A 22492-nucleotide genomic window follows, 5' to 3' on the forward strand; every position below is an offset into this window, starting at 1 on the left:
TCTCACTGTACAACTGTATAGTGACAAAGGTATTGGGTTCTTTTCTAAAAATTGCTATAAACAGAGGAACCCAAACTGATGAAAAGTGGCGAATATTTTTTTTCAAATGACTATTTTTAGTGGATGTTTGATATAGAAGCAGAATGACAGAATGTTAAAAGAAGTTACTTTTAGTCATTCTAAGCTGGGCATTGCGTTCTCTGGCTGTTCAAAGCCATGGAACTTTAGACTTTCCAAGCAAATAATGATGGCCATGCTGATGTTCTTTTCAGTACATTTTACTTTATGTTCATTTTCATTTTTATGATGTTTCTATTTTTACATAATTCCTCCCACATAGCAAAATTGGTATGGCCTGGATCTGTCCCACACAATGTGCTTACACATGGCCTGCGTACCGCAAAGAATGACGGCCCTATGGTGGCCCAGATCTGGTTTACCAGAGGTGGCCCACACATGCGCCAGCACAAGGCCAGTTGCAGACACACTGCTGGCCCTGTGCTGGCCCAGAACAGTTTCAGCTCTGGCCCCAGATGTCAGCCTAATGTGTACCTTAGCCATGTAAGCCATGTAATAACAACATGTGCTGGAACATAATAGTGCAAAAGTAACATGACGAAACTCTGTTCAGACAGTGAATGGACTGATTCTTATACAGCACTTTTTTACTCACCCATATTACTCAAAGTGCTCTATACAACATGTCACATTCACCCAATCAGGCCAAATGTGGCATGCCATCACATAAACAGTGCCATCTTACCATGCCAGAAGTCAGCCAGCAGTGCCGGCTTGACACCAGATCCAGGCAAGACCCGTCTGCTATGTGGGATGACTTGTTCTTTTGGCATTTTAGTTGTGGATTATGTTTGGACTGTGTCTCTTGCCCTTTCAGTATTGTTTCCTTGTGCTTCTAAGTGTCCCTTTGTTTCTTTTTAGGTTATGTAGTATGGGTTAGAGATATTTTGTATGTTGTTTTTGTTTAATAAATACGCCATTTGTATTATTCCCTGATGTGCCTGAGTTCTGTTATTTAGTGTCACTTAGAAAGGACACACATCCAGCATTGACATATAATTGTTCTTTCAATTTTTGATAAAGATTACAGTGAATTGAGATGTAACTTGGCCCAGAGGTACAGTAGGACGCCCAGAGTAAGAAAGTGTTGAAAGTTGGATCTCAACTATTATGGATGATTTTTAATGAATTTTTGAAATTTCCATAATTGTAGTGTATTGGCTGTATTGAATTGCATATAAATGTCCTTTAATTTCTGAGGAATTTTACAGTGAATCTGGATGAAACCTGGCACACAGGTACAGTAGGTGTCCCTGAGGAGGAATGTGTTGAAAGTTGGACATCAACTACTCAGGATAATTTTTAATGAATTTTTGAAAATTGACATAATTCTATTGTATTGACTGTATTGAATTGAATATAAGTTTCCTTTAATTTCTGAGGAATTCTACAGTAAATCTGGCTGAAACTTGGCACACAGGTACAGTAGGTGTCCCAGAGGGGGGATGTGTTGAAAGTTGGACATCAACTACTCAGGATGATTTTTAATGAATTTTTGAAAATTGACACAATTGTAGTGTATTGGCTGTATTAGATTGAATAAATGTTTCCATTAATTTCTGAGGAATTCTACAGTAAATCTGGATGAAACTTGGCACACAGGTACAGTAGGTGTCCCAGAGAAGGGATGTGTTGAAAGTTGGACATCAACTACTCAGGATGATTTTTAATGAATTTCTGAAAATTGACATAATTCTATTGTATTGACTGTATTGCATTGAATACAAGTACCCTTTAATTTCTGAGGAATTCTACAGTAAATCTGGCTGAAACTTGGCACACAGGTACAGTAGGTGTCCTAGAGGAGGGATGTGTTGAAAGTTGTACATCAACTACTCAGGATGATTTTTAATGAATTTTTGAAAATTGACATAATTGTAGTGTATTGGCCGACTGCATTGAATACAAGTACCCTTTAATTTCTGAGGAATTCTACAGTAAATCTGGCTGAAACCTGGCACACAGGTACAGTAGGTGTCCCTGAGGAGGAATGTGTTGAAAGTTGGACATCAACTACTCAGGATAATTTTTAATGAATTTTTGAAAATTGACATAATTCTATTGTATTGACTGTATTGAATTGAATATAAGTTTCCTTTAATTTCTGAGGAATTCTACAGTAAATCTGGCTGAAACTTGGCACACAGGTACAGTAGGTGTCCCAGAGGGGGGATGTGTTGAAAGTTGGACATCAACTACTCAGGATGATTTTTAATGAATTTTTGAAAATTGACACAATTGTAGTGTATTGGCTGTATTAGATTGAATAAATGTTTCCATTAATTTCTGAGGAATTCTACAGTAAATCTGGATGAAACTTGGCACACAGGTACAGTAGGTGTCCCAGAGAAGGGATGTGTTGAAAGTTGGACATCAACTACTCAGGATGATTTTTAATGAATTTCTGAAAATTGACATAATTCTATTGTATTGACTGTATTGCATTGAATACAAGTACCCTTTAATTTCTGAGGAATTCTACAGTAAATCTGGATGAAAATTGGCACACAGGTACAGTAGGTGTCCCAGAGGAGGGATGTGTTGAAAGTTGGACATCAACTATTCAGGATGACTTTTAATGAATTTTTGAAATAAACATAATTGTAGTGCATTGACTGTATTGCACTGAATATGAGTTTACTGTGATTTCTGAGTAATATTACAGTAAATCTGGCCCAGAGGTAAAGTAGGTGTCCGAGAAGAGGATTGTGTTGAAAGCTTAGCATCAACTTTTAAGAATGATTTTTAATGAATTTTTGAATATGCAACCAGACTGTCACGATGGCTGTATTGAGCTGTTCCATTGTAATTTGTGTGCGCGCGTGCGTGTGACTGTTCACGCGCGTGCGTGTGTGCGCGAGTCTAGGCTTTCAATCAGGATGTAAAGCGAAAAGGCGCTACGTAAAGACTGGTGTAAAAGCGCAAGGAAATTTATGCGGCGGATAGGAGGCGGCTGGCTTGACCGCGGCTCACAAATGACGGCTCACTTTACCGCAGTGAATGAAAGTACGTGCTCAACCCGATATCCTGACACAGTGTGTAATAGACACGCTTGTCCACAGTGTCCGTTCACGCTTTGCCTCTTGAAAACATGAAATGTAGAAGTTGCAGTTTGTTGCAGTAATCTGACCCTGGAGTGTACTAATATGTTTTTGCTCAATACCGACTTCGTGGCTTTAAATATATTATTTCCTCCTGCTGGTAGCGCAACTTCTGCACGCCTGTCCATTTCACACTTCACGGTGGACCGGTGTCACATTTTGCTGTGATACTGGGTTGATGTGGGGTCCACCAGGTAAAAAGAGTTTGACTTCACTGTGTTCCTGTTCCCTCAGAAGTCACGTGTCTGAACTCAGAACTGACATCACTTCTGAGTGAAGCGTGCTCCAATCATAAGGACTGAAAGGAAAACGGGATTTATTTTGCTTCCTTGCGAGGTAGAGTCATTCATGCATCACTAGCAATACCGAGCAATTCAGCACAGTACTTGTTTTTTGTGCTTAAAACCTCGGCTGCAGACCAATCATAGAAAGAGCCTGATCCATGCATAGTTTATTTAGTGTGTCAGGAAGACACCACAGAGGCACAACAGATTAAACGTTGTACAGTTACTGTTTACTTCCTGCCTTCTTGGATTGCTAACTTGGAGTTTTTGAGGCTGCCCCAATTTTCCGAGTTGGAAATCAGACAATCCCGTTTAAAATGCCGACTTTCAGCTTAATCTGGAACGCTTTCCTCACTGATCTGACTGAATGCAACAGATTTCCCCACTGATTGTGAGGCTAATGCTCAGTTTTTTTTGTGTAATGTATAAAAAATAACAACTATGACTAAGAAAACAACAGAAATAATAAGATTTTATTACTGCCTGTGTTGGAGGCTCCTTCTGGATCAGAGGTTTGACATTGGCTGTATCCCATTTCAATTCAATTCAATTCAATTTTATTTATATAGCGCCAAATCACAACATAAGTCGCCTCAAGGCGCTTCATAGATACAGAGAAAAACCCAACAATCATATGACCCCCTATGAGCAGCACTTTGGCAACAGTGGGAAGGAAAAACTCCCTTTTAACAGGAAGAAACCTCCAGCAGAACCAGGCTCAGGGAGGGGCGGGGCCATCTGCTGTGATTGGTTGGGGTGAGAGAAGGAAGACAGGATAAAGACATGCTGTGGAAGAGAGACAGAGGTTAATAACAGATATGATTCAATGCAGAGAGGTCTGTTAATACATAGTGAGCGAGAAAGGTGACTGGAAAGGAAAAACTCAATGCATCATGGGAATCACCAGCAGCCTACGTCTATTGCAGCATAACTAAGGGAGGATTCAGGGTCACCTGGTCCAGCCCTAACTATATGCTTTAGCAAAAAGGAAAGTTTGAAGCCTAATCTTGAAAGTAGAGATAGTGTCTGTCTCCTGAATCCAAACTGGAAGCTGGTTCCACAGAAGAGGGGCCTGAAAACTGAAGGCTCTGCCTCCCATTCTACTTTTAAATACTCTAGGAACAACAAGTAGGCCTGCAGAGCGAGAGCGAAGCGCTCTAATAGGGTGATATGGTACTACAAGGTCATTAAGATCAGATGGGGCCTGATTATTTAAGACCTTGTATGTGAGGAGCAGGATTTTGAATTCTGGATTTAACAGGAAGCCAAAACAGGAGAAATCTGCTCTCTCTTTCTAGTCCCTGTCAGGGTGTCTCACCTGCTCTTGTTCAGGCTCTGCAGCCTTAAAGGCCGCATTTTAAGGCCGATTACATCACAGCGAAGCGACGAAGGCTGTCCCAATTCGAAGGCTGCTCGAAATGCGGCCCTCAAATGCGTCCTTCATTTCCCTGAATTTTAAGGCTGTGGCGGTGTAGACTTCGTGGCCCAACATATCCCAGAATGCATAGCCTGGCGGTGGGTGTGGATAAATTTGCCGGAAAAAAAAACGGCGGATGAGGGGCCCCCGAAGAGTAAACTTTAAGTAAGTACTGAATATTATGTCACTTATTTATGTGCAAATGTTTAATAACGAAGAACATTAAACATTCCTGTTGGCCACATGTCGGCAAAGTTATGTGACATTAGTGACGTTTGTACTAACTTGGTTTTAAAGCCTTTACTTTAAAATATACGCCGTTCAATAGCTGAGCTTAATCTTACAGAGAATGATCAAAGCTCATGTAGAAACAAACAAATGAACAAAAGATTTTCTCCTTCATTTCTGTCACACAAAGCTGTATGACACGTTTCCAGCTGTTAGTATCATGGTTGCTAGGCAACCTGGGCAGCGCAACGGAGGCTAGACCGTCCCATTTCACAAGCCTCGCACTTCCGGCCTTAGCGGTCTTTGAGTACGCGGCCCTTGTGGGCCATTAAGGCTGCAGACCCTGAATTGGGATACAGCCAGACTCTCCTACCTGAGTTACCTCACTGAGCCACCTCGTCCCCAGACTCAGCTACATCTACAAAGGGCGTGTCAGTGGGACTCGGGAAATGCTCAGTACTGCTCAGTATTCCTTCCAGCCTCCACCTACATCCCCAGTCGAGATCATATGGAGTCATATGCACAATGTAAGTACAAGCTGTCATTGTCCATATCAGTATGTAAACAATGTGGGAAGAAAACTGCTTCCCCTTTCCAAGTTCCTTGCCTGGTTTTCCAGAACCTTTAAGGTCCTTGCTTTATGGTAACAAAGAACTCCTCTTAAGCTCCAGGTTTCTGCTTCAGCTCCTGTCACATCTGCGCTCCGCTTTACGCGACAGTACATCTCGGCTAGTTCTTCAATCATTCACCTGTGGCCCAAAGTTGCCATTGGGCCAAGTGTGCTTTGGAGCCCCTGATGCTCAAGCACAGTGTTTGTTATGAACTCTGTTTAGTACAGAAATCCAGCTGAACAGCACTCAGGTGCAGACTGAGAAGGCCATTACCTGTTTCCCCAGGTTTCACTGTCACTGCTAGCATAACTGTTTAAGTTCCCCCACATGGAGTGGGACCTCCCACCAAGTCCTTAAGCCACTGTAGGCAGCAAGGCTTCTTTAGACATGACACCTCAGAAGATATTCAATTCAATTCAACGTTAGAGGTTCACAACAGTAGTTGAACATCAATAGCTGAAAATACTCGCCCAATGGTCACGTGACCAACAGCTTCTTTCACAGAGTCGTGCTCTCCGTCATAGGTAAAGGTGTAAAAGTCACTAAAGGTCCATTGCAGGGATTAACTTAAATACCCTGACTTACACCTGATATGATGCTCTTTAACATGATGAATAACAACTGTTTCTATTAAGTAAGAATTCAGCCTTACATGTCAGCGTTTCACAAAGAAGGACTGCTGCAAATTACTGACAAAAGGCTGTTCGCTGCAGTGTTACCAGCACTGCCACATCGTTCGCAATAATTGGAAGCTCTGCATTAACAGAGTTTGTCTTGTTAGTGTGAAAGAGACAGCAGGGAAATGAGATAACTCTGTAACCTGGGTGATCTAATGAGTCTGTGGATTTCCGGTCTAATTGGGGGATGGTGAGAGTGAAATGAGAATCGGGGTCTTGTTGCGTGTGCTTTGTGCCAAACTGCACAGTTAGGGGAATCGGTCAAAACGACCCAGAGCTAGGAATGTCGTGTAGGAGCGCGACCCGTGTGTTCATCTGGAGGAGCGCTAAAGAAAAGTACAATTTCATGATAAAACTTTTTTTTTTTAAATGTAAATATAACGACACCAGCAAAACAAAGAAGTTGAGTATTTTTATTTTCTTGCAGCGAGAGCGTGAGCAGAGGAAACAGCACAGAAAAACAGGATAAGCCTGATGATGCAATCCCACAAATCAATCCAACAACACGAAGATGACAGTCTGAGAGAAGTAGCGGAAGATTGCTATGAAGCTAGCCTGGAGCGACACTTTGCTGTCTGACTGAAACACCGTGTCTGTAGATATAAATAGTGGAGTGGTAAAATCACAGCCAGAAACACAGTTACTTAGTTTTCTCATCTCTCTCTGGAGTGAGACTGCTGCAGAGACTCTGCTACAATTAGACTGAGAGATGCTTGTATCCACTGTTTTATGATTAAAGAGAAAACCGTCGTTCTGGCTTTAATTATAACTTCCACATAAACACTCAGGACTGCCCAGCTGTTATATGATGGGTGATACACTGTTTACTTAATTCAATTAAAATGGGTCGCGATTGACCTCTACGACCATAAAGCATCATTTCTGTTGTTCTCACACTATCATATACACTAAATATCCTGTGCATGTGCATGATGCAATAACAGGGCAGCCCCGTCCTCTAAAAACTGTTTCATATTCAACTACATATACAAATACAAGTACATTATCATGCTGTAATTCTCTCATTATAGTTTGGAAGTATCTTCCATCCAAGGAAATACCTCTTAGATTTTTTTTAACAGAATTCCACATTTGAAGAGACATAAAGTGATTCAATACTCTACTTTAAACTTTTGTGTTTTTCTCTCTTTATGTTGTTTTTTTTTTAAATTTGAGTTTAAATTTCAAAGGTTGTACCTTTTGAGACGTGTTGGTTGCACTTCCACTTGGTGGTTAGTTAGTGTTTCCATGCAAACTATGGGTGACAGCAGCAATCACAAGGAGGTTCTCTTTTCATCCAGTGGCAGCCAACAACTGCCCAGAGATGCCAAACCAGTCTTTTGTTTTGTGTGTGTCACGGTTCTGGGTCAGTTTCGACCCAGTATTTTGAGTTTTGATTGATTACTTTATTTTTGAATGTTTGTTGTGGTTTTGGGCGCTATGAGTATTATTATTAGAATTCTATGTTTCTGTTTATTCATGTTTAAGGATTTGTTCTCGGTTGTATCTCACGTTTAGTTTAGTTCAGGTTCCATGTGTCATTCTGTCTGTCTCAGTGTCAGGTCTGCGTCTTGGTGTAGTGTTCTCGTTTCCTGTTTTATTGTGAAGGTCTGCGTCTCATGTGAGTGTGTTCAGTTTTGCCTCTGTCTCGTCTTGTTGATTAATCCCAGCTGTGTGTAATTCCCCTGTGTTTCTCTGTGTGTATTTAAGTCGTGTCCTCTGTCATTGTAGTTGCTGGTCCGTCTGTGTTTCCACCATGTTTCATCTGTGTGCTTCCCTGCAGTCAACCATCATCTGTTTCCGCCCGCTCTCATTCATGTCCAGGTTCGTGTTCTGTAGTTAGTTTGTTCCCAGTTTAGTTTAGTCTTTGCTCCGTTCGCCGTTTGGCCATTTCCTTTTTGTGTTTAATAAACCACCCTCACACCTGTACAAGTGCCTGCGTTTGGATCCTCCTTTATTTTCCACACGGCTCATCTCACTCGCCGTGACAGTGTGACTGAGGCCTAAGAGCATTTAGGTTCTGTGACAAAAGAAACTGTAATCAATTCCAGTTACTGAGGAAAGATACTTACTGTCATAAAATTACAAAGTCCAGAAAAGAACAAAAACAAATCTAACGTACAGTAAAGCCATTCCACAGTTCAAATAGTTCCCACCGTCTTTTCTAGATGCCCCAAAACACCACAGTGGACCCCAGCACTGGCAGTGTGACCCTGGATTCACTGTGTGCGACCATGTAGAAATGGGACATTTAACCAGTGATGGGAATAACGGCGTTTCAAGTAACGGGGTAATAGGCGTTACTTTTTTCAGTAACGAGTAATCTAACTAATTACTATTCCTATCGTTACAACGCCGTTACAGTTACTAACAAGGAAATGGTCCGCAACTATTTTTCAACAAACAGACGGTTGAAGCTGTGTTCAGTTTACCGAATCTTATATCAGCTGCAGGAAGTAGCTGTAAGTAATCTGGACGCTGCAGCTTTAAGCAGCTGTGCTCCCGTGGACGGTGATCACGATCACTGTCTAGCACAACACCTGGAGCTCAGGGGCAAAACAATCGCACGAGTGCTGCTGTTTGACTGAGGAAGAATAAAGTAGTCGTGGTAAGACAATCACATGACCACTTAAAGACAAAGCAACAAGGTGACATATACCAGTTTATAAACTGTGTTGATGGGCCAGTAAAACCAGAGTCATGATAAACAAGATATACGGCTGTTTTTCCTCAATAGCTTCGTCACGTTTACTGTCTAAGGACAGCAGCGAGACCTCTCTGCTTATGACCAAAAACCAGCCCTTTAATGTTGGCAGCCATTCCCCAACTCACTGTGAATGGGACTCATGGACGTTCATCAGCGGCTGTTGATCAATGGTCATGACAGTTTGCATAATTATGATGAAGGTGACCTCCCAGCCCATTGTTGCTTCAGTGGGCTGGTTTCAGTCATTATACAAATGTCCTGTTTATAAGATTGAAACCTGCAGACGGCTGAGACTGAAGACGTCACCTGATGATGACGAAACGTTGAACAGAATCTACTTTTGGAGATTTACTTACCTGGATGATTGAGAATGGATCAAGACGTTTGGAGTGTGTAGTTAATGTGCTGTCTTGTGTAGTTAGTGTGTACTGTTGTGGATAGTGTTGTGTTGTGTGTCAGAACAATGAGGCGGCTGCTGTCTCCAGGTAGAAACAGGAGCGACACACCTGCTGCTGTCAGACCTGCAGGTATCAGGCTGTGATGTTTCCTTTATAGTGGACAGAAATATTTGCAGTGGCACAAATAATTTGTAGCATCTTATTGAAGAACAGCTGATGGTTCTGTAAACAGTTTGAAGTGGTTATTAAAAAAGGGTAAAAGGTAAATGGCTGCAAATAACTTTGTTGTTTATAAAACTTGTGCATATGATTTTAAAAGTGACAATTTATATTTTCATTTAAAGTTATGAAATATGATTCAATAAACATGTTTGTGGTTATTACAGTAAAAAATACCACTTTTTCTACTCTGATTTTATGTTTTTTGTCTGATTTTAGATCAGTTGTGTTAATACAGTTTGTCAAAATGAAAACATGACTGTAAATTCAGACACGTGAGGCTGTGCTGAAAAGAATGAGACCAAACAAGACAAAGGAAATCGCGTTTAAAGGTGAAATGTGGAGGAAACATCAGAAGTAGTCAAAAATGGACAATTATAACCTGGACCCCAGAGGGTTCAACGTTTTTTTAAAGTAACATAATAGTTACTTTTCAAGTAATTAATTACTTTTAGAATCTTGTAACTCAGTTACTAACTCAGTTACTTTTTTGAGGAAGTAACTAGTAATTATAATTAATTACTTTTTCAAAGTAACTTGCCCAACACTACATTTAAATGAAGCGATTATACTTGTATCTCCCAGGTTTGGTGCCTGTACACTGGGCTTTCCCCAGTGGATGAAAGGGTCGCATCCTGGTCATTTGTGGATATAGAAGCAGAATCACAGTTTCCTGTTTCCAGCCTTCTTGGAGTCCCTGATGGACGTCTTTGAATGTGCTGCTGTGGTCCCCGTTGTTCTCAGCAGGACAATCGAGGCTTCATGTTGCGGCGAGTGTTAAGGACTTTAATGGGACACAGACCAGGTAAGGTGCAATGTTCACGAGTGCAAAATGAGTGCCACGCTAGACATACAGCACACGTCCATGCAATAGTAAAACTTGTCCCACATGTTTGTGAGCATGTCTGTGGTCACGGATGTTTTTACGCGATTTTGCAGTTCATCCACAGTAGTTGGAGAGTCACAGAAAGTCCTTTACGAACCCATGATAAGGAAACATTACAAACAGTATCTGGTGACCTTGTTGAAATGCCTCAGGTCTCCTGCTGCCAATCCAACGTTGTGGCAGCTCATTGTTAAGGAGTTAAGGAAAATGTTGACACTGAAAGCTAAGAGATTCATTTACAGTACAGGTAGAACTGTGCAAAACACTGAGTTTATTTCATGATTATTTTTAGTTTGATCTTAACAGCTTCTTTGTCACATTAAAAAAAAAGAATCAATTTGTTTCTGTGACATCTAATTAGCACAATGAAATGTTCCTTCTACAAAATCAGCAGTTAAAATGGATAAGATTCTTTTGAAAGCATTAAGCATTAAGATGATGACCCACATGCAGACACAGAAAACTGACTGAATGAAGCCTTCATTTCACCCCATAGAAAGTTCACAGTAGGAAGTTCAACAGGACAATAAACAGAACCCTAAGCTGACTGGAAAACCACAGAATAACACTAAGACAAAGATTTAAGGGAAAGACGGGATATTTATTCACATGGAGATAATAATAATAATGGATTGCATTTATATAGCGCTTTTCAGGCCCCTCAAAGCACTTTACAATGCCACTATTCATTCACTCTCACACACTGGTGGAGGCAGCTACAGGTGTAGCCACAGCTGCCCTGGGGCAGACTGACAGAGGCGAGGCTGCCATATCGCGCCATCGGCCCCTCTGGCCAACACCAGTGAAGCGTGTTGGCCAAGGACACAACGGCCAAGACTGTCCGAGCCGGGGCTCGAACCGGTAACCTTCCAATTACAAGACGAACACCCAACTCTTGAGCCAGGATCGCCCTTGTGTAGTAGAAGTGAAGTGGGACCAGAAGGACAATGATACACATCTGTAGACAATCAAGACAACGAGAGAAGAGGAGCTAAGTAAAACTAAACACAAGACACAGGAGACAAATAATGACCAAACTCAAACAGGAAGCACTGAGAATGAAACGCAGACACGTGACTCAAACTAACATGGAGTGAAAGGACCAGGACAGGTCGTGCTTTTATCCTTAAGCCTTTTTAGTGCAATATGATTGCTGTTAACGATGATAGTTGTTTTGAATGCACTAAATCAATACCCTGAATGGACGTTATTTATATCCACAAGGCGTGAACAGGAGTGACCATCAGGGCCTTATGCAGCTCGTCCAACGCGCCCAGGATACCTGACACTGAGGATCAACGGTCACTCAAAGCTGGCTGGAGCCTATCCCAGCCACCATAGGACATGAGGCGGGGTCTGCCCTGGACAGGCCGCTAGTCTGTCAAAGGTGTACCCCACCAGGCAGACAACCTTTTGCGTTCACTTTCACTCCTATGAACAATTTAGATTCACCAGTTAACCTAGTTAACCAGTTAATCCCACTAACTGCAGGTGTTTGGACTGTAGAGACAACCCATGCAGACAGATGTTTATGTCATTATGAGAAAAAAAAGTCTGCACAGGCAAACCATAACAACACGACTGCAAAAACACAAACTCCAGAATATTCCACCTAACCAGGCTCAGTTTCAGTGGGTTGTGCTTCCATATACTCACTGCACTGTACCTACATCGTGCTGTGTTTGCAGTATGGACTGGACTAGAGTTGGTGGTCAAGGTAATTTATCTGCAATGGCATTTGTACAAAGAATATATTATTAACCTGTTTTCTTTGCTGACAGGAAAGATGGGGAGAGAGGGTAGTGTGACATGCACAGGCACCTAATTGGTTGCAACGAAACCAGAGCACATTGCTTTTTAATGCAGCGTGCTGTGCAACCATTCAGCTGAGCATTCATCTGACATGCTCCAAGTTGTGTTATTTTTATCACAACCTCTGCACACAGTGGGGGGCACCTTTTGAACATCGTATTTAAAATTAGGATAGCAGCAGAATTATTAAATAAATTAAACACTGTTAATAATATTGGATCATTTGCAACAGCTAAAATGAACCATTCTAACCATTAAAAGGAGGAAATAGTACATGAATAAACTAAATTTGACAGGAACTCGGGGAGTGAGGTCCTCCACCAAAGCCAGTGCTCCATTTTGCAGTTTTAGGGTAGGGGATCTTTTCCTACTCCTTCTCCACCAGTTTCCATAAACATGAAGTGTCTTCCAGTTCACCCCATCAGAGCTGAGAGACACATAAGCACAGCTACGCTGGATTTCATCTCACTGTATTTTAATGGGTATAAAAGTGCAGATTAGCAGAACTAGTTTCCGTAAGGATGATGGTTATCAGGACAAAATATCAACAATTCACAGCTTCTCTCCAAAACCTTGAAGAGTATCTTCTTCTTCTTAAAAACCTTCACTGGTGAGACATTAACAATTACAGCCATTCGTGAAGTTTATTGCCGTTCTCTGTCACACAGCGATAGACTCATCAGCCAGCACATTTGCTTGGTAAATGAATTCACTTTGATTTGGTGGACAGAAATCAATAAGTGCATTCTGTGTTATTACGACTCCAGCAGCGAGCCAGCTGATAAATCTGATCATCTTACAGTGTGACAGACAGCCAAGGACACTTTCACATCCACTGTGATACAGTCGTTTGGAATTCTCCTCCAGTTTATTCTGTGATTACTAACCATGACACTTCGACAGAAGGGACGGGCCCTAAAGCAATCAACACAACACTTGCGCACACACAGCTATTTACACCGTGATGATAAGCTCGTTAACTCTCTGTGGCTGATCGGTATCGCCTTCAGCTGCAATTCCCCAGCCAGCCATTTGTCCTGGGTGAGATATCAGCAATCACCATTTTAAATGAGGAAAGGTGATATGAAATGCTAATTCAGCAGCTAAGATCAATACTGTTCACCAAGGGGAATAAAGTAAAGCAGAGTACCTGGTACAAACTGATGTCCTTGAGCACTCAGTGAAAGACACGGCTTTTTTTGCAAAACACAGAGATGCTAACATTGCAGAGAGTTTCTTATTCACTTTCATGTTTATCTCAAAGACCCTGCGCTGTTCTTTGTTTTCTGACACAAACTACATATTGTGTTATAATTAGAGCTGTGTCTATTATTTCAGCATCATAATTGCAATGTGCTCGTGCATCACAGTACAGGATGTGTAATGTTTAATAAGGTAAGTGTGTCATGATAACTTGCTGCTGTGTGACTCAAAAGGAAAAGTGGCAGAGTTCTTAACCTACAAGACACGCCAGTATTTACTCCAAGGGTGAGTACTCTTGGATCCATTTTTTTAAATTACATTTAAAAACTGGGGAGAGTTTATTCAAAGCCATTTCTGTATGGGTCAAGTGTCCTCCATAGAGTTAACAAGTAGATCCTTTGTGCACCAGTACCCCTGACTGGTCAAGCCCTCTCACTTCCTGTGTAGACAGGATGCTGAAAATTGGCAGTGCTCTACAGTCCACCCCCATATTTGAGCCACGGTCTTCATACAGGATCAGTAAAGTGCTCAAATAACCCAGAAAAACTGTTTTGGATGTTACTGCCACAATTGACTGGCACATTTGGGCCTGTTGCTAACTACCTTACTGATACTGCCAGGAATCTTGGAGTTTTCATGGATAGTTCCTTCAAACTTGACAAACAGGTCTCTACTGTGGTAAAAACTAGCTTTCATCAACTACGCCTAATCTCTAAGGCTAAACCCTACATACCACACAAAGATATGGAGAAACTCATTCATGCTTTCATTATGTCAAGACTGGACTATTGTAACTCACTCTACTTGGGTCTACAATCTTCTCTTCTGCAGCGTCTGCAGCTGGTCCAGAATGCCGCAGCACGTCTCTTGACCGGCACTAGAAAGTTTGACTCTATCACCCCTGTTCTGAAAAATTTACACTGGCTTTCTATCAAATATCGAATTGATTTTAAAATTCTATTGTTTACTTATAAAATTTTAAACAATATGGCACCTGACTACTTAGCTGATCTCCTCTGTCTGTACAGCCCTCAGAGAGCACTAAGATCATCGGGCCAACTGCTCTTGGTGCAACCTAGGTCTCGGCTGAAGACCAGAGGAGGCCGTGCCTTTGCCGTTGCTGCACCCAGGCCATGGAATACTCTCCCTCTTCATATTCGCGCGTCAGATTCCATTCAGTCTTTTAAATCACGTTTAAAAACGTATTTGTTTGATCTGGCATTTAAGGCGAATTAGGGTAATTTACATCTGGCTCTGTATTTAGATTATGTAATCATCTTATATTTTATATATTTGTAATTTATATTTTAGTGTGATTTTATTTGTACTGCGATTTTAATGGAAAGCACTTTGGTGTACTTCGGTCTTAAAAATGTGCTATATAAATAAATTTTGATTGATTGATTGATTTTGAAGTTTGAGGTAAATTTAAAATACATGGCTGAATATAAAGCATTACATAAAAATCTTACAATGTTCAAGTGCTGATTGAGTGCTCCCCCAGACATATGGCATATTTCCATACAATAGAAAACTTGTACCATATATTTGTGAGCATGTCTGGAGTCACTGATGTGTTTATGTGATATTGCAGTTCATCCAGAGTTGCTGGAAGGGGAGTCACATAAACTGAGTCTTTTACAAACCCGTGACAAGAAAAAATTACAAACAGTGAGGTTAGGCAACCTCGGTGGCCAGAGGTGAAATGCCAATTCCAGGCACTTACTGCCAATCCATCGTTGTGGAAGCTCATTGTTAAGGAGTCATCAACCTAGTAGCAACGTGACAGTCCCCTCTAACAGTATGTGTTCATTACCGCTGAACAGCTGCAGGCTAGTGGTTACACAAAACAAAGGCAGAAAGACACTACAGAGGTAACAACAAAAACCTGAACTAAAAGTGACAAACCCTGAAAAAGCCAAACACTCACAAGAAAAACTGGAGCACCAGAGCTCAAAACAAACAAAGTCTGGGAGGCTGGCTGATTGACTGGTGGTAGAAAAGGCAGTCTTGGGTGTCAACCGGAGGCTGATAGTACGGGCAAAACAGTTTAACGGGGCAACCCGGAGGTCAGCGGCACAGGAAGAGCAGGTCAGGCTAGTGGTGGCGTGAGCGTGACTAAAGGCTCTCGATCAGCTTGGCAGGCTTGGCAGAGGCAAGACCAGACAAGGCAGGCCCACATGATCCTACATACTCAGGCAAAGGCGGGGCAGGTGGCAGTGTGGACTCTCTTGAGCCTCCGACCGGTAGGAAAGGTGCTGGACAGGCTCTCCTGAGCCTCCAGCAGAGACAGGAACAGGTGCCACTCCCACGCAAGAAGTAGGTGCGGAGGTCAAGTGTGTCCTGGCTGGCCTCACCCTGGGGACCAGCATGGATGCCGGGGGAGACTGGACACCAGCCACTCGCACCCAGCAATCATATTACAGTAAAAAGGTTTCAGGAGTTGGTATGGGTGAAGGAGTAAGCTGGGTCACGGTCGCCCTCACCCTGGGAGCCGAGACAGGCACAGTCAACAGCTGGGCGTCTGCTGTCCCTACACGAGGAGTAGGTACAGGTGCAGGGGAAGACCAAAGCACTGTTGCCCTGGGAGCACGGACAGGGAACAGCCGGGCCCTAGCCACCCTCACCCGGGGAACTGGTACAGGTGCAGGGGGAGGCTGGACTGCAGCCGCCCTGGGAACAGGCCCAGGAGCACAAGGAGAGCTCTTAGCAGTCCTAAAGTCAGCTAGCTGTTTCCCACACACTGACTGATAAGATAAGATAAGATAGAACTTTATTAATCCCTCGGGTGGGTTCCTCTGGGAAATTCGACTTCCAAAAAAAGCACAGCAACGACCAAAGTTACAGTTACAGAACTGTTATATATATATATATATATATATACACACACACACACACACACACACACACACACACACACACACACACACACACACACACACATATAAATACAGAGACAATATAAATAAAATATACGAAGGGGATAAATAGAATAAATAGGAATAAAAAATAAAAATACAAGTGAATTGCACATTTCAAGTATTGAGTCTATTGCACTGTTGACTATTTACAAAAAGTATTGCACAAGGTATTGTACAGTGAGGTGAAGAGGCACTACAGCTTAGTTGTTCCCCCCTCCTTTGTCCTCCTGTTTCCCCTCCCTCTCCCCTCCAGAGAGGAGTTAAACAGTCTGATGGCGTGTGGGACAAAGGAGTTTTTAAGTCTGTTGGTTCTTGTCTTGGGGAGAAGCAACCTGTCACTGAACAGACTCTTCTGGTTGTTTATGGCCGTGTGCAGAGGATGCCCAGCATTGTTCATAATGTCCAGCAGTTTCTTTAATGTCCTTTTCTCTGCCACTGTCACCAGAGTGTCCAGCTTCATGCCGACCACAGAGCTAGCCCTCCTGATCAGTTTCTCCAGCCTGGATGAGTCCCTCTTTGCTGTGCTGCTCCCCCAGCACACCACAGCATAGAAAAGTACTCCAGCAACCACTGACTGGTAAAACATCCTCAGGAGCTTCCTGCAGATGTTAAAAGACCTCAGCCTCCTGAGGAAGTACAGTCGGCTTTGGGCTTTTTTATACAGGTGCTCTGTGTTGCATGACCAGTCCAGTTTATTGTCCACCCACAGCCCGAGGTACTTGTACTTGTTGACCACCTCCACCTCCTCCCCCTCTATCTGAACTGGCAGTGGACCTTCTCTAGACCTCCCGAAGTCCACAACCAGTTCCTTAGTCTTTGAGGTGTTGAGTTGCAGGTGGTTTGTGTGACTCCATGCGACAAAGTTCCTCACCAGACTTCTGTACTCCTCTTCCTCATCGTCCCAGATACACCCCATGATGGCTGTGTCGTCTGCAAACTTCTGAATGTGGCATAATTCAGAGTTGTAGCAGAAGTCAGAGGTGTACAGGGTGAAGAGAAGAGGGGACAGCACAGTTCCCTGTGGTGCTCCTGTGCTGCTGACCACTGTGTCAGACGTGATGTCCTTCAGCCTGACGTACTGTGGTCTGTCGGTGAGGTAGTCGGAGATCCAAGCCACCAGGCATGGATGATGGATGTTATTGGAAGTCTTTGGGTGGAATGCACATGGAATAGGTTTTGAACAGATAACACAATGAACAGTCTTGGAGCTAGGAGTGTGGATTGGCTCCTGCTTATGAAATGCAGTCCAAATCTCATTACCCAGGGACACAGTTCTACCACCAACTGGTGCAGAATTACAGGCGTGACCATCCCCCCAACAGAAAAACAAAACTCAACCTTGTAATTGCTTAGTTTGGAAGCATAACTTAAAAAGTATTTCAGTCCCTTATTAGCAGATAGTAAAACTCTGCCTTCAAACAGAGAAAAGGCTGACTTAACACCAATATGTATCGAGTCTTGGTGAGCTGGTATAGAAACAGTCACTGATTAAAGCGCCTTGAGGCGACTGTTGTTGTGACTTGGAGCTATATAAATAAAATAAAATTGAATTGAATAGATGTCAGGCTCAGAAGCACACAGCCTCCCATTAGAGGAATGTGCAACTTGGGGACTGATCAGCTCAGCTACATAAAAATCTTTATTGTAATCAAAACTGACAGACGTGGTTTCTTCATCCAGAGACTCAGGAACACAAACATTACATTCATTATTTGGCCTGTTGGGCAAGGAACCAGTGAAAGGTGGGCGCCAGCCACAGGTAACATAGTCTTATTGTTGTTTAGCACAGAAGTAGAGTTACTTGATGTGTTGCCAACAGGCACTGAGGCTAAAAACAGTCTTCAGAACAGCTACTACTGACTGAGGACACTTGTGGAAAAGTCCGTTTTACTCACAGGGAACAGCGGGCCTGATGTGGAGGCGGCAACACCCACGATGTCTCTTCCCCTGACGGACCAGACAGATTGTGCTGACAGAGTTAGTGCAACTGTCCCTTTAGCACCCCCAACAGGTGATATTGTGAAGGGTTCTGACACATAGTGACATCGCAGGAAGTGGAAGGAAGCAGGAGGAAGGAAGTTTTAAGGAAGTTTACACATGGCCGAGTCTTTTGAAGCATCATCTGTATGTATATTATTTATTTGATACTTACCTCTAGGTCTCTGGTTGTATTTTGTGACACTACATTGAATCATGTCTGTTATTAACCTCTGTGTCTCTTCCACAGCATGTCTTTATCCTGTCTTCCTTCTCTCACCCCAACCAATCACAGCAGATGGCCCCGCCCCTCCCTGAGCCTGGTTCTGCCGGAGGTTTCTTCCTGTTAAAAGGGAGTTTTTCCTTCCCACTGTCGCCAAAGTGCTTGCTCATAGGGGGTCATATGATTGTTGGGTTTTCTCTGTATCTATTATTGTACGATCTACTGTACAATACAAAGCACCTTGAGGAGAGTGTTGTTGTGATTTGGCGCTGTATAAATAAGGCTGAATGGAATTGAATTAATTTTAATTGTGTTATATTTTAATTCAGTCTCACACTTTCTACATTATTAAACCTGTGGTCAACGAGTAATGGTCTTTAGAGTCTTAATGGAAGACTCGTGGCCGTGACATAGTCCTTTAACTCCTCGGGCAAAAGGTTCACACAGCCTGGCTTACCCATAGCAATCCGGACCCTCATAACAGCAAAACATAAGGCGCTGTTCTTTTGAGAAAAACAGAACACAGATATTCTTCCAATGCAGATAAAGCTACTGTTGACTACAGCATGACAGAAAGAACCTACAGCCTGCTATAACTCCCTTCAGCGGTAAATCAGGCCGTAGCAACAGGATCTGTATGATGCCCACATTTTCCACCTCCTCCGTCTTCCTTATTCCCCTAAAGGAATTTGCTTCAAAGACAGAAGCCTTCATTCTGAACTTTTTCGAGTCTCCTTTTGAAGCAGTTTGATGGAAGGCTGAAGTGTTGTTTTTGTTCTAATCAGTGCAGAACTGGGAACGGAGGATAATTGAGTAAGAAAGCCCAAAACAACAGACATACATGGGAACATGTCTGGTATAAAGAATGAAATGACAGTTGTGATGCAAATGGTGATGATAATGATGGTCATCCTTATAAATATGTTAACCCCCCCCTCCCCTCCCCCTTTTACTGTGATGCACAGTGGGAGGGTGTGAGCACTTGAGACAGAAGTGTTTGTGAAGTGGCTTCCCCTCACTGATGATAACAGTAATTATGGCGCTCATTTAGAGGCATTTCCATCTCCAGTAACGAGGTTGATTACAGGAAGAGGGGTTCATGTGAAGGAGTTTAATATTTGGAGCTTGGTGAGTTTACAGATTTGGACAGATTTAAATTCATGACAAACTTTTACTTAATGCATTTATTTCATTTTTTTCCCTCAACTTAATTTTGGGGAAAAAACTCTAAACACCAAAAGTCTTTTCTTCTTTGAACTGAAGCCTCAATAAACACTTGAACAAAAGGAAGTTTTAACATTACCAGCATGACCTTATTTTAAATGAAATAAGCACACACCAGAGTGCTCGAGCATTGGTATTCTGCAGTATACTACTCATCAAGCAGCAGATGGCAATGGACATTGTGAGATGAATGCAAGGTGGAGGAATTTGTTTTACCTGTAAATATAAACGCATGGATTAGATGTAAGTTCTTTTTAGTGTGCATTCCTGCACATTCATGCATGCTGAAGTTTTAATAATGCTTGGGCTAAGGCAGGGCTATATGTGGTTGTGCACTCCAGACTGACATCCAGGAAACCTTATCACAGTGCACGAGCCTCAGGTATGCATGTAACAGTTTTAAGGGTTAGATAAATTACCTAATAAAGAATCAAACTCCTTGAGCTACTAATGCTCTATATTTGTCCTTGTGGAGATAATATTTGTGGTCAGAAGCCATGCACACACAATTTTGGGGATTAATAATTTCTTTCATGTGTTGTTTTCCCAGCGTGGAGCGATTATATACCAAACTTCTTTAATGGCTATTCGTATATAATAGATTGGCTTGTTTTATGTAATATAGGGATTTTAAAACATAGTCAGTGCTGGCAGCTATAGGAAGGTTTTGTTACTCTTTCTCCCGCATCCATAAATGAAGTTTGGAACTACCAGGACTCTTCTTAGAGCTGGTCACCTGGCCAGTCTGAGTGATCGGAGTAGAAGGGCCGGGAAGGGTGACCAACGGGAGGGTCCAGAGACTTCAATCACTGTCCGCTGAGATGTCATAACTATACCGGACTATACTGGAAGAGACTGCTGGAATCTCATTTTACATTACAATTTAAATGTAAAAATTATGAACTTTTTTATTGGTCAGTCCAGAAGGACTAATTTTTAATCAACTGCTAGAATCCTGTGTTGGTGTGACCTTCAGATACACAAATCACCACTGACAGAGCCTCAACATACCTGCAACATACAATCATCATATAAGAGTCTGAGGATTTGGTTTTTGAGGATCAGGACAGTCCGGCTGGTGTTTTGGGTCAGATGTGTCCAAAACAGAATCTGTGAGAATAGTTAGCAAATTATATAATTATGTAAACTTCAATCAGACTGTGCAGAAATGTGTACACAAGTGTTTATCACAGTCCCCACATTTTCTAACTCATGTAATGAGATGTGGTGTGTATTTCTTTTCACAGTTAGTTCTTGCAGTGCATTGCTTCTATTCCAGCCTTTCATTTTGGGCGCTTTAATTGAAACATTGATTAACTTCTGCCTTGGGAATACTAAGTACGTTGTGAAATATCCTGTGAGAGCTGGAGACACCAAACTGCACATCTGTGTTTCTGCAGTAGATCCTTCGAAGACTACCAATGATCTACCTGTATTCGATTAGCTCGTTGTTTCCTTGATCTTTTTTGCTTGCTCCGATTTGGATCACACTCAGTGCATGTGTGAAATCATCTCCTGCAGTGAACAGAATGAATGTGATTCTCTGCGTTTGCCAGCAAATGTAACCTGAGAGGACCTAATTTCTAACAGCCTCAGGTCCGGATGCAAAGATCCATTTAGCGACACACAGTATGCACAAAGGCTTGTTGTTTGCTGAGGATTCTTTGAAGCTGAGCCTTGACAAGTTTTGCTTCACTCCATCCCTCCACAACATCACTCGTCTGTTTTCTGTTGTTGCCCTCCTTTTAGGCAGCAATACTGATGCTTTGAATTCTCCTCTCAGATCGTTCACATAAAAGTGTTTCATACAGTAAAAGTGTATTTTTACACTATCGACTTATTACAGAGCATCAGAAAAGTATTAAGTGCCTCACTTGTTCCACATTCCTCGTGTTTTGTTTGACAAATTTTACATGTATATAAAATCAACACAAAAACACGGGTCAGGCGTGTTTCTCCTAATAGGTCACAAGGCCAGTGTCCTCTGTGTCTCCTCGGTGATTCCATCCTTGTTTGTTATCGAAACGTCCAGAGACGCCACCGGAACTCAGTAGTCATTTCACAAAACCTTTATTCATCTTTATTCATCCTCATTTAAGCATGCACTTCTAGAAGGGAAGACGAGGCCGGTGTCCCTCTGCAAATCTTCACCCCTTTGTTAGTTACAGCCAGCTTTATAGAGGCGTCCCCATCATAAAACCCCCCACGGTGTGCTGCAAACTCTGTCTGTGTCTATGTGCACGAGCACATGAATGCCTACATGTGCGCATACCTGTGTGTATGTGTGGGTGCACATGAGTGAGTGTGCGTGTGGATGTGTGTGCGTGACAGTTAAAACACTGTGGGTGTAGGTGACTCCCTAGAGGTCATAAAACCCCTCTCCCTTCCAGACCACAGTTATAAATGTTGAGACCCCCACCCAAACATCCTCTGGGGAATTTCCACTCAGCATTTACAAATTATGGTTTCTTTAGCTAAACTGAAGACGGTTTGTCATGCATTTCTATCTTCGTGCGTAGAATAAGC

The sequence above is a fragment of the Rhamphochromis sp. 'chilingali' genome (genome assembly GCF_963969265.1).
Source record: "Rhamphochromis sp. 'chilingali' genome assembly, chromosome: 3".
In the NCBI taxonomy this organism is placed as follows: Eukaryota; Metazoa; Chordata; class Actinopteri; order Cichliformes; family Cichlidae; genus Rhamphochromis; species Rhamphochromis sp. 'chilingali'.